Below are 13,548 nucleotides of genomic sequence, written 5' to 3'. Positions count from 1 at the left end.
CTGCCAGGTAGCAGGGTGGAAGGTACACCAGCAGCAACCCTAGTTTATTGTCTCCTTGGCCCGACACCAGGTGCAGGCCCTCACAGCCAGCTCCAAGACAGACAGGTTTCCTGGTGACAGAGATGGAAGTTCTGTAAACCACAGCAACTCCTCCTCCCGGTCCCTGCAGCCTGTGCTGGTGTTGCACCAAGTATCCAGGTGGGAAAGCTGGGTCAGATCAACTCCTCCCAGCCTTCAGGTTCTGGTAATGCACACCAAATCAGCACCTTCATCCATGATCAAATCATGGATGAGTGTGGTCTTATTGTGTACTGATCTGGTGTTAAACAACAGCGGGCACAGCAGATGAGCAACAACAAACCCATCCATGAGACAAGTGAGAATGAGGAACAAGATGTAGACAGATTTTCCCTCATCTTCTATGGTAGTTTACCACCTCCCCATGGCTATACTTCCCTCTACCCATGATCACTGAAACTAGGGTGGCATCACTCATGTTCCTCCTTGCTAAGACTCCTAAATATCTGATAAGGAGAGTTCATATGTATCAACTGTTTTGTTTTTCTTGTTCCTTTCATTTTCTCCTGTTTTGAAAGTGACTTTATGAACTGCCTTACCGTGATATGTTGGCCTCTTTCATCTTCCCCACTGTTCTCTTTCTGCTCTCCTGAAGTTGCTACGGAGCTGTAACAGAGGGGGATTGAAATGACTGGGATGGAGTGACTTGGTTTGAAGAGACTGTTTGTGGTTCAACTCCATCTGTGTTGCTTGATTCCAGCTGTGGCTGTTTGCTAATTTGCTGTTTCTCTGGTTGATTCTTTCACCTAGCCCTATCTATGGGCTGAAGGCACAGACACCTTACTTACCCCAAGGCAAAAGCTGAAGACACATTCATCCCATTTCATTTACTAAGAGACTGGGCTGAAGAAACAGTCAGCGAATGGGACAGGGTGTAATGAGAGGGGGAAATTGCTTCATCATAGCTTGTTATTCGACTTCAGTGGCGTTGTTTGACTCCAGCTGGGTCTCCCTGCAGATTTGTTGCTTCTTTGGTTGATCTTTTCACCTAGCCTTCTCTGCCAAGAGACTGGGCCGAAGACACTCTCAACGCACGGGACAAATTGTATTGAGTGGACATAATTGCTTGTTTGCTCCTAGACTTCAGCTGTTTTTGTTAGCTGATTTGTTTCTCTTTCTGCTGCCCTCTCCAGCTAGCCCTATTTACTCTTTACCAGAAGTGGGCTCAAGACACAGATAGCGATTGGGTATGAGTGCAAAGCGGGTAAGCCTTTGCTTGCTGCTCGGTTCCAGCTGTATCTGCCTGCTGACTTGCTGTTCCCTAAGCTGATCCTAGAATCTAGACTGAAACTGTGAGCTGAGAGGAGGGACTGTTGGCCTTAGCTTTTGGCTTGGTCTTAATGTGGCTGTTTTAATTTTGTTGTTTTGAAAAAATTATCCTTTTCCATTTTATCTGCTGCCTAATTGGTTGTTAACATAGCCAACTTGAGCTGTCTCTATAATGAAGGTTATCTGGAGATTTGTTTCTGTTTCCTCATGCCCTCTTAATGTGGTCTTCCACGCTTGGTGGTGGACAGGACAAGCTCTTGTAGCTCTATTGTAATACATTTGTTTTTCTTTCTCAGTCTTGGTTCTCTCTCTTTGGCTATTTCTTTTAACTTTATTGCTTCCCATTTTTACTTAATGCCTTCCCTCTGCTCTCCTTCTCCTAATCTTATACCTATTTGCTGTCTTTCTGTTTCTCAGCTCCCTTTTTCCTGTTCTTATGGAATTGTCATTCTATTATCTCAAAATTTATTTATTTATTTAATTAATTCTATTTTTATACCGCCCATAGCAAGGCTCTCTGGGCGGTGTACATCGAATAAAAGCATATTTACATTCAATTTAAAAACCACCTGGTCATCAAATCAACAATTTAAACATACAACAAAAGTAAAATTAACATAATAAACCTATATTAAATACAAGTCAAAGGTAATTAGAAAAAGATGGAGCATATAACTACCTTTACAACATTAAATACAAATACTAAAATACTAAAAATACTAAAAATATTAAAATGCCTGGGCAAAGAGGAAGGTTTTCACCTGGCGCCGAAAGTATAGTAAAGTAGGCACCAGGCGTACCTCGTCAGGAAGGGTGTTCCATAGTTCGGGGGCCACTACCGAGAAGGCCCTCTTTCTTGTAGTCGCCTTCCGGGCGTCTTTCTGAGTAGGCACCCGGAGGAGGGCCTTCGATGCTGAGCGCAGTGTACAGGTAGGTTCATATCGGGAGAGACATTCCATCAGGTATTGTGGGCCCGTACCGTGTAAGGCTTTATAGGTTAAAACCAGCACCTTGAATCGGGCCCGGAAACATATAGGCAGCCAGTGCAGGCGGGCCAGAATCGGTGTCACATGTTCCCACCGCTTGGTCCCAGTTATTAATCTGGCCGCTGCATTCTGCACAAGCTGCAGTTTCCGAACCGTCTTCAAGGGCAGCCCCACGTATAGTGCATTGCAGTAGTCCAATTTTGAGGTTACCAGAGCATGAACAACTGAAGCAAGATGTTCCCTGTCCAGATACGGGTGTAGCTGGGCCACCAGCCTAAGTTGGTAAAAAGCACTCCGTGCCACCGAGGCCACCTGTGCCTCAAGTGACAAGGACGGGTCCAAAAGGACTCCCAAGCTGCGCACCTGCTCCTTCAGGGGGAGTTGCCATTATCCATGATTTGTTTCTTTCCAGATCCTTTCACCTTCTTGCTCTTACTGAAACCTGGCTTCCTGCCCATGATACTGCTATTTCAGGTGCCCTCTCCTTTAGAGGCCTTTCTTTTTCTCTTTCATGTCATCCTGAGGGTCAAGGAGGTGGGATGGGCCTTTTATTATCTAGTTCATGCCAGTTTCAGTCCCTTTCTACTCCACTGTCACATTGTTTTTTGTCTTTTGAGGCCTACGTGGTGAGGCCTTTCTTCCCATTGCATTTGCAGGTCACACTTATCTACCATCCACCTGGCCCGCTTTTCAGCTTTTATTTCTGATTTTGATTCATGGTTGACTTTCTTTCTGTCCAATAATATTCCCATACTCATTTTATGGGATTTTAATATTCATGTGGATGACCCCTTGGATTCTGCTGCCTTATGCTTTCTCTATCTTCTTCTTTCGATCTCAGGCTCTGGTCTAACCCATCTGCTCATTCTCTTCCTCATTGCCTTGATCTTGTTTTTACCAAGAATTGCTCCGTTTCTGACTTTCCTGTTATTGAATTTCATTTGTCAGATCATCATGTAGTTGAACTGGAACAGATTCAGAGGAGGGCAACGAGGATTATCAGGGAACTGGTCACAAAGGATTATCAGGGGACTGTGAGAAGAGATTGAAGAACTGGGCATGTTTAGCCTTGAGAAGAGAAGAGTGAGGGGAGATATGATAGCACTCTTCAAGTACTTGAAAGGTTGCCACACAGAGGAGGGCCAGGATCTCGATCGTCCAAGAGTGCAGGACACAGAATAATGGGCTCAAGTTGCAGAAAGCCAGATTTTGGCTGAACAGCAGGAAAAACTATCAGAGCAGTACAACAATGGAACCAATTACCTAGGGGGGTGATAGGCTCTCCAATACTAGAGACATTCAAGAGGCAACTGGACAACCCACCTGTCTATGCCTTAATTTGGAGTCCTGTGTTAAGCATGAGGTTGGACTTGATGGGCTTATAGGCCCCTTCCAACTGTACTATTCTACAATTCTATTATTCTTTTATGGCTGCTTATAATCCACCTCCTTTGCATTCTGTTTCTTGTTCTTTTCGTGCCCTTCATTCTGTTAATATTGAGACTCTCTCTCAAGCATTGGCCTCTTCCCTTGACTGCAATTTCTGCAGGTTCCCTGGCTTTAGCTATTTCTTCATTTCACTCTATTTATCTTCACCTCTGGACAATTTTGCTCCATCGTCAATACATATGGTTTGTCCCATTCAACCCCAACCCTGCCTTATTCCTTTTATTCTCCACCGTCATTCTTATGCCTGGGCTGCTGAACATCTGTGGAGGAGGACCAGGGAGTGGGCAGACTATGTGCACTACAAATTTATTCTCTCTTCTTTTTCCTCTGCTATTTCTCTAGCCAAAGAGCAATACTACACATCATTAATCCATGCTAATGGTAGGCATCATCAGCGCCTTTTTTCTACTTTTAGTTCTCTTTTAAAGCCTGCCCTGACACCTCTTCCTCCTTCGCTCTCCGCTAAAGATCTTGCCACTTTCTTGAATATTAAAATTGAAAGTATTTGTTCTATCTTGCTGCAAACGACTCTCTTCTGTTACTGGCCATTCAAATGTCTGTTTCCTCTTCTACCTTCTCTACTTTTTCTATGGTTTCATCTGATGAACTGTCCAGGTTGCGATGGTCTTCAAATCCCTCTACCTGTTCTCTTGATCTGGTTCCTTCTTGTCTTTTAATTACTGTTGCTCCAGCTGTTCTTCCTCCTCTTCTTTACTTTGTTAATCTGTCTCTTTCTTCTGGCATGTTTCTTTCTGCATTGAAGCATGTTATTGTTTCTCCCATTCTCAAAAAGCCTTTTTCTCTCTCTAATAACTGCCCTGTTTCTTTGTTGTCTTTTGTTTTGAAAGTCCTGGAACATGCTGTTTATTCACGGTGCCTTGATTTTCTTTCTCATACCTCTGTTCTAGACCTGGATTTTGTCCCTTGCATTCCACTGAGATGGTTCTTACGAAGATCACAGATGACCTTCATGTCTAAAGGCCTCTATTCTTATTTTACTCAGTCTTTCTGTGGCCTTTGACGTGGTTGATCATGACCTCTTTTTGGACTCTCCTCATGATCTGGGGTTTTGCGATTCTGTTCTTAGTTGGTTTGTTTCTTATTTGTTGGGCTGTTCATTTAATGCGTTGGCTGCAGGTTGTGCATCATCCCATTTTTTCCGCTCAGTTGGGGTACCACAGGGCTCAATTTTAGCACCCTTGTTGTTTTCCCTTTATGTACTACCCCTGGGCAACTGTATATGATCTCACAGCCTTCAGTCTCATTTGTATACTGATGACACACAATTAATTTTTTTAACCCCAGAACTCTCTTCTGATGTCCAACATCGCTTTACGGCATGTCTTTCGGACATTTCAGCCACGATGCTTCTTCAGCACCCGAAACTTAATAATGTGTAGACAGAATTGCTCACCTTTCCTCCTAAGTCCTCTTCACAGTACACATTTTCCATCACTGTTGACAATGTCCCTCTCTATGCTTTGGAGGAAGCAGATAGTCTTAGTTTTACTTTTGACTCTTCTCTTTCTTTTGTTCCCCACATTAAGGCTGTTGCAAAGTCCTGTTGCAAACTGAGTTTGTGTTTAGTGTGGGCCTGTTCAGAGAATGTGCATTGCCTGACAGAGTAAAGAGAAAAACAGATCTTCACAGCTCCTGAAGAAGGACAAGTTCCGAAACGCGTCGAGCTCACAATAAATTTCATCTAGCACCAGAGCTTGTCTCTCTTTCCTGCCCTTTATAAAATAATAATAATAATAATTAATAATAACAATAATAGCACATTCATGATTATTTGTGGTCATGAAGCTATAGGGGTGGTCACATGTGATCCCACTTTCAATGCAGTTGCTTTGGGGCGGTCACACTGCTTCATTTCTAATCACTACCTTCATTTCTAATCAACCCTGCTGAAATCCCCTGTTTATAGCACAAATTGTCCTGCTTTAACAATGTGATAGCATTGGAAAGCATTGCTAATTTAGAAGTGCAGGTTCCCTTCATGAGTCATCAGGATCGGCCTCACAGGCCAAATTTGACGGGTGGTGCCACCCACCTGTCAATAACATGACATGATTATGGAGTCAAATGATTGATAGGTGGGCTCTTCAACCCACATATCAAAACCCCTTGCAGGGGGTCCCCAAGCCACAACAGTCTACTCGGAATTAGATGCTTGGAAATTGCCGTCCATGGGGCTTTGTTAGCCCTGTACTCAGTGCTTCCCAAAGCACCAAACATAGGGCAAGCAAAGTGGTTCTTTCTCCCTTTCCCATGGGAGGTGGGGACAAAGAAGGTGGCATTTTACAGGTATTGCTGCATGCAAGGGAGGTCCCTCTCACAGCTGATTTGCAAAAAGACCCAGTTTCTGCCCCCTGCATTTTGCATATCTGCTAAGAGAAGGATTTCTTTCTTCCGCACACCGCCTGCAAAATACAAGGGGCACTGCTTGACAAGCAATTCTTTCTCCTTGCACAGACTCGCTGCAGCCATCAAGAGGATGCGTGGGGAGATAAGGAAAGAGAAAAGGGCTAAGAGGAGTGAGTGGAGGTGGCATTTCTTCACTGCCTGTAAAATACAAGGGGAATTGCTTGTAAAGCAGTTCTTTTTCCTTCATTTGTGCTTTTTGCAGATTGTCTGTGAGAGCCTCTCAGAAGGTGGGGGAAGACAGAAAAAGCAAAGGGCTAAGAAAGTGGGTGAAGAGCGAGGCTGCCTGTATTTTGCAAGGGGAAGAAACCTGCTTTTCATAGATCAGCTGTGAAAAGGAGTTCTCTTGTGTGCAGTGATGTCTGTAAAATACTGGCTCTTCTTAGCCCGTTGCCTGCCCCCATCCACTTTCTCACAGACCAATCTGCAAAAAGTACCATCGAGGGAGAAAAAAAATCTTTACAAGCATTTTACAAGCAGCCTCTTTTTTTCCTTTGTCCCCCTTCTCTGAAAGAAAGTGCTGCATTGTCTCACCCATGTGGCTCTCTTCACCCACCCTCCACTGTGGCTGCTATTAGTCTGCATGGGACTGTTTGAAAGCCCTTCATTTTAGTAAGATTCTGATGCAAACCCTCTCTCAAATCGGGCTTGGCTGTCCCTCCTCTTCTTTATAAAGTTCCCCCTCTTAACTCCTGTTGAATCCTGTGTTTCTCTCCTCCCCACAACAACAAGGAGATTCATACTGATTGCTAATTGGCTGTAGTGACTGCTGATCTTGCTGGATTCTAGCTGGATTCTCCCTGTCTCTCCTAAGGCAGGAAGAAAGGGTGTAGCTTTTAGAAGCAAGCACACAGACAGAGGGATGCCTGGAGGGGGGTGGGAGGGGGCTGCCTGTAAAAAATGTCATGGGTCTTTGTCCTGGAGTGTCCCCCCTCCAATACACACCTGATCGCAAAACAAACTAAAGCAGAATAAATCCACCACTGGTGCACTGTTATTGTGTTAAGATCATGGAACAGAATACACTGCAATCAAACATCCATCTGGAGAGACCCATAAATACTTAACAGGCATATATCACATTTGTATTTTTTTAGTCTTCTGGAATGAATCCATGCAGGGAAAATATACCAAGGAAATATGTAGCAACGGGAAAGAAAATTCAATGAATTGCATTGCTTGCCTTTCTTTATTACACTGATGCTACACCATGCAAATTGCATATAGCTGCGTCTCTAGAAATAGACTTTTTTGTTATGCAAGACAAAGTTATCAAGTGATGTAGCTGCATTCCAACCCCTACAAGGCAATCTTAAATCTTGATGTCTGAAAGGCACTACCCTTTATCTTTCCTGCCTGTCTTTTTAAATCTTGCCCACGTGTCCTTTTGCACTCTAACAAGATGACTGCTTCAATATTTAAGAAATACTAATGTTCCTTATTATGGATGCAACAGTGTCTGGAAAATGCTAGGTGGGATATGAATAAAGAATACCTCTGAAGGGTTTTGTTAAAGTAAAATATATCATTGCTCAGCTCATTTCCATCTCCTTAATTTCAACAGATCTTTGGGGAGTCTGCTTGGGATATTGCCATCATTAATATGGCACCTGTCAACTGGCTAATTCTATAAAGGGAATCAGCTGAGGCATGAGAAGCTCATTCAACTGTCCCAAGTAGTGAGGGTTCAGGATATTAACTGCCATGACCTTGGTTCAGTTCCTAATGTAAGGAGAAGAGTGATTCTTTGGCCTGACCTCCCTTTTTTTGGTTACCATTATCCTGTTTGCCAAGAAGCTGGGCTGTGAAAACATGGGGAGGTCAGGAGGGTTCAGCTGCCCCTTTGAGCCCCCCCTCAATTTCCTTAAAGGATCATATGCTTTCTTCCCTTGACACTTTGGAAGCAATCCTGTTGAAGATAGTTGCCCTAGGTCTTCTAACTATTTACACTGTCCTTGCCTGGTCAACGCTGGCATCATGGAGCACCTGCCAAGGTTCATCCCCCAGCAGGGAAGTCATTCATAAACCCCTGGAGCTTTCTGACCCTCCTCTTCCTTGGTGTCACCAAGAGTGACGAGCTGGAGCAGCATGGTGCCCTTACCCTCTGGGAAATGGTGCAGACTGGGTCCAAAGAGAGAGGGCAAGTGAAGGGGAAGTGGTCTTATGCAGGGAGAAGGAGAAAGTGGACTAAAGGAGAGGGCTCACCAAGGGCATCTTGCCTCAGCACACCCACAAGCCTGGAGCCAGCAGTGGCCCAGTTCTACCCAGGAAATGCCCCTCTGTGGCATCAGCGTCCCTGCTCTGCTATCTGTGCTTTCAATATGGTGGTGTTGTTTTTAACAAACCACGGAAGGAGGGCTGTCCCTGGTGGGGTGGTGGTGAATAGGAGCAACCACCCTGAACCTGGTACCAGTGGCGACGACCAGAAGCCCCACCAGTGCCTGGCCAGCCCTGCTGCCTCCAACTCATCAGTGAGGCTGTCCATTCCCTCCTTTCCTAGAGGCAGGGAAGGACATAAGAACAGAAGAGGAGCCTCCTGGATCAGGCCAACAGCCCATCTAGGCCAGCATTGTCTTCTCACAGCGGCCAGCCAGAGGTGTAGTCTGGGAGCCTGGTTGCCACTACCACTGCTAAAGCAGCAGTAAAGAAAAATGTAAGGTGAAGGCATGGGGGGGAGGATGTTGCCACAAAAGCAGCAACAACAACTGAGCTGGGTGAGAAAATGAAGTGGGGCTGCCGCCACCACTGTGCAACGGAGGCTGGTCCATTAGGGCAAACGAGGCCCTATTTCACCAATCTCAGTCTGCCCTCAGCCACGTCTTAGCTGCCTGCCTTCTTACATCCAGTGCAAGAGGGGGCCCTAGCTGTCACTTCCTTCTCCTTAGTTTTGCTCTTGTAAAATTCAGTAGGAGGTTGGGAATAAAACGAGAATTAGTTGGCTCTGCCAGTCATGACCTCCGACTCTGCCTTCTGCCCTACCAGTTCCAATAGGCACCAGCCACCACTGAAGAGGAATGGGTTTTGGCCAAAGGGATAGGGAGCAAAGTCTGGGCTGTCAGTGTTGTACAGGAAGAAACATACTTAGCAACATATTTCGTGAATTTGGAGAGGCAATGAGTCTTGGATTTTTCCCTGAGTCCTTCCTTTTCTTTGCTTCATGATACTCCTACGTATCTACGTTTAATGTCTAGGTTACTTATGGAATATTTGATGGCATTGATAAATTGCCTGCAGTTTGCTGTCTTCAAAGAAATTGATAAAAAGAATACATGAGCACCATAGCAACTAGTACATCATTACCATAGTAACCAACTGAATATCATTACCTTCTAAAGCAAGTACTGGTTGAGTGATACCATTTAAAAAGTAGTGCCCATTCTAAACAGACTAGCTCTCTGAAAGTGAGCATTCATAATTTCCCATTTACAACTACGATCCAGAATTTCTGATTAACAACAGTAACACTTTCAAATAATTGTTTCCTTGATCTACTCTATATTAAGGCCAAGCTATCTGAGCCTAACTCCATCATGTGTAATAAATTCTATGATGGAGCACCATTTGAACTGGTGGGCTTTTTAGGGCTTCAAATACAAGCTGTGCCTCTTCTAGTGCAAATCCTTAGATTAGTGACAAATTGGGGGTTCTACTATAATAACTGGCATTTTTGGAGTATTGTTTTATTAGTGGCTGTGCTTATGTATTTTTTATTATTGCTTGTGAATGCCCTCTTTAATAAAGAACAGAATATTCCCTGTTCTATATTTGCTTAAGAATGTAATCATGCAGCAGTTCACTTGGCCACCAACAGGTGCAAACTACAGTGTAAAGAAGACTTCTGAGAGCTACTAGGCCAGCAGAGGATGGAGGTAGGAAGACAGGCAGGTGTAGGCAGGTGGTGGCTTTGGCACGATTGGCAAGTGACACAAGCAGGGGTGCAGCCCCTAGTAAATATAATAAATAAGTAAATAATAGCAAGAAAGAATTGTTTGGTTGCCTTAATGCAAGACGTGTTGTTTTAATCAGAATATTGTATGATTACTGTTAAATACAGAAAATTTCATTAACTGAAATAGCACCAGCAAGTCACATTGAGCTTGAGCTACTGGAGGCAACAATGCACACTAGAAGTGTATCTTGCTCTCATGATTATCCTTTTTGCGGCTTGTTTGCAACTTTCTCTTTGCACAATATAGTAAACAATCATTATCTTGACTTTGCATGTACTAGCTTGTAGCAATCAAAAAGCAGCGACAATGACAACTAACAAGAAAACTGTGACTGCTACTAAACAGTGTACTTTAAAACAATGGCTAAATGCCTTGGCTAACAGTTTTAAATGATTAAATCAGTAATTTAATTCCTAGTTCCTTATTTATTGCTTTGTCAGTTAGAACAGATAACACAAAAACAGTTTTCAGCATTCAGCATCGCAGCCTTAAATATGCTAGTCAGTAAGATTATTCATTTATTCATTCAATCAATCCATTTGTATACCACCCCATAGCAGAAGCTCTCTGGGCGGTTTACAGATTTAACTGCAGTCTTCCATGAACTAGAAAGACCAAAGCCAAAGACAACTAGAAGTTGTAAAAATAAATACAGGGTGAACCATAATCCAACAAACCATAGGCAGTTACAACGAATCAGTAACTATTAGTAGACAGTAACCTCAAAAAACAGGGTAAATAAAAATAATGAAGAGATTAAAAAGTTGTAAATTACTTATTTGTATTTCTTTTGGGTGCTGCATTCTTACTCTGGTTTATGCTGTGCTCAGTACTTCTTTGGTAAAAATGAGGTCCCTTGATAAAAGTGCTGTGGTGCCTCCACCCAATAGTTGGCATGGGCAGTCCAAAAAGAGGTGCTGGTTCTCCATACCAGTGGGTACCATCATTTTAAAAATCCTGCCTGTGCTGCTTCTATCCATGAAAATATTTTCCAGAAACAGCAACTAACCACAATGAAGAAATAACCACAACAGAACAAACATAGGCTGCTCTCACCCTGCACTTTATTCTGACGATCTCTTACCTGGTAATTTGCGCATTATATTTGACCTTTCACATGACATACAAACAAGTTCTGGAATTCTTGTGGAATATAGTGCAAATTTAGCGCTAATTTCCGTGATAATACCAGAAATAATCTGTTTGGAAGGCTGGGAACCCAGACAATTGCAGGAGTTTTGCACTAGCTGCAGCTGCTCACGTGACAGGCATCCCAGCATGCAGTGCATTCCCACTATTAGGCGCACACTTTTTTTTTTTGCCTAACTAAAATTGTACCACTATTCCAGTGTAGACATGGGTAACAACATTCCCTTCCTTCTTTTCCCATGCACATCCCTGTGTCCAGACACAGACTCAAGCAGTGAATTATGAGGGAATTATAGTGTGCTTTTGTTTAACAGGTGAGGGATGAAAAGAAGACATTGTTCATTGCAGCTGTGTGAAAGACAGTTGTGCAAAATGTCGGTATATCAGCTGAAAAAGCTACTGTTACTTAACGCAACAGGTACTGCAGTGTGAAAGGAATTTTAGAAATCAGGACAGAAGCACTGCGTTTTAATCCATTAAACTAATGCAATCAGCCCCATGTGTGAAAGCAGCCATAGATAAGGTTGTGAAGGCTTACACAGAGATGGGGAAGCTGTGGTCCAGCAGATACTGTTGGACTCCAACTCCCATCAGCCTCATCCACCTTGTCCAATCATCAGGGATGATGGGAGTTGCAGTCCAACAATATCTGGTGGGCCACAAGTTCAACATCCCTGTCTTACACTCACAGAGCCAAATGACTTAAGGGCTAACATAAACATGATGTGGGAGATTTGTGATCTGCTCTCTTACTTTATTCTTTCTTTAAAACAATAATGGTGTGTGCATGGGAGAAAACACTCTGAATCTGACTAAAGCCACCTTATTGGAGGGTTAACCATTTCGCCCCATCCCATTTTCCTGAACTAAACCAACTTCCTCCGCCAAAGTAGCTATTATTTCCACCCATAAGAGGAGAAAGGTGTGGTACAGGTACCTGCCTTTTTACCTCCAGCAAGGCTAAGAGCAGCTTGCAGACATTTCAGTCAGAAAGAAAGTACTCCTCTCCCTCAGTACTTAGATCAATATAAGAATCCCCCCCTTCCCCAGTTGTTTAAAAGGGGGGGGAAATGAGATCTAAATACACAAACCTGCATCACGTTTGGGTCTTTAGCTACAATTCTGTGTACAATCTAACAAAAACATGCTACAACCCCAAACTACATAGCCGATAATGTGTACTTTAAATTGTCCAAGTGGCAAGGAATACAAGTCAACATATAAGTGATCATATTGACAATATTTATAATCTGTGCAGATCTGCACCACACATTTATTGCACATCCAACACACATTTAAAGCACATGACTTTCCAAAGAGTCATGGGAATTATAGTTTGTTCAGGCTGCTAGGAAGTTGTAGCTCTGTGAAGGGAAAACTTCAGTTCCCAGGATTCTTTGGGGGATGGCATGTGCTTTAAATGTGTGTTGGAACTGGTTTAAATGTATGGTGTGGATCTGCTATAATTATATCACGAATACTTTAAATCTTAACTTAATTCAAATGTGGGGGAAGTGCATTCAAATGTCTGCTGTGTGCATCCTAAATACTTCTTTTTGAAGCATTACTGTTTTTCCACCTGTTTAAACATACAGTATTTGCAGGCAGTGCCCATAATGTATGTCACCATGTGAATCAACCCCATTCATGTGGGGAGCCTCCGCACTAGTTTTATACTACATTCCTGGCTTTTATATTGAGAGCTGGACAGTGCATTGTGCTCAAAATTGGATGTGCGGCAAATTTTTCTTAGGTTTCTATCTCAGCATCTCCCTCTAGTGGCAGTCCCTGGATTCCTTTCATGTGGAGTCAGCCTAGTGCAGTGCTTTATAAAACAACATACAGTAGGGCCCCGCTCATACAGTGGGTTATGTTCTGAACCCCCGCTGTAAAGCGAAAACCGCTGTAAAGAGGATCCCATTGACTTACATTGACCAAAATGGCGCCCGGTGGCAAAAAACCGCCGTAAAAGCGGAACAAGCGCTGTAAAGCGGGGCCTTTCTACAATTCACATCCGCTGTATTAGTGGAACGCTGTAAAGCAGGGCCCTACTGTACTTGGTTTCATTCCACCCATGCCTAAACTATCTTTTCTGGGATTGCCCAATGCAGATCCAAATATCTGAAGGCACAGTCATATGGCTACAGCCTACTGCTGCATGCGAAGAACTGTGGATGGGGGTAGCAATCCCATCCTGGAATCAGACAATGAACACAAGGTACCTGCAACAAAATGTTGCAGTA

Source organism: Rhineura floridana, chromosome 8 (assembly GCF_030035675.1).
Source record: "Rhineura floridana isolate rRhiFlo1 chromosome 8, rRhiFlo1.hap2, whole genome shotgun sequence".
Lineage (NCBI taxonomy): Eukaryota > Metazoa > Chordata > Lepidosauria > Squamata > Rhineuridae > Rhineura > Rhineura floridana.
This window is presented reverse-complemented; position numbering follows the sequence as displayed.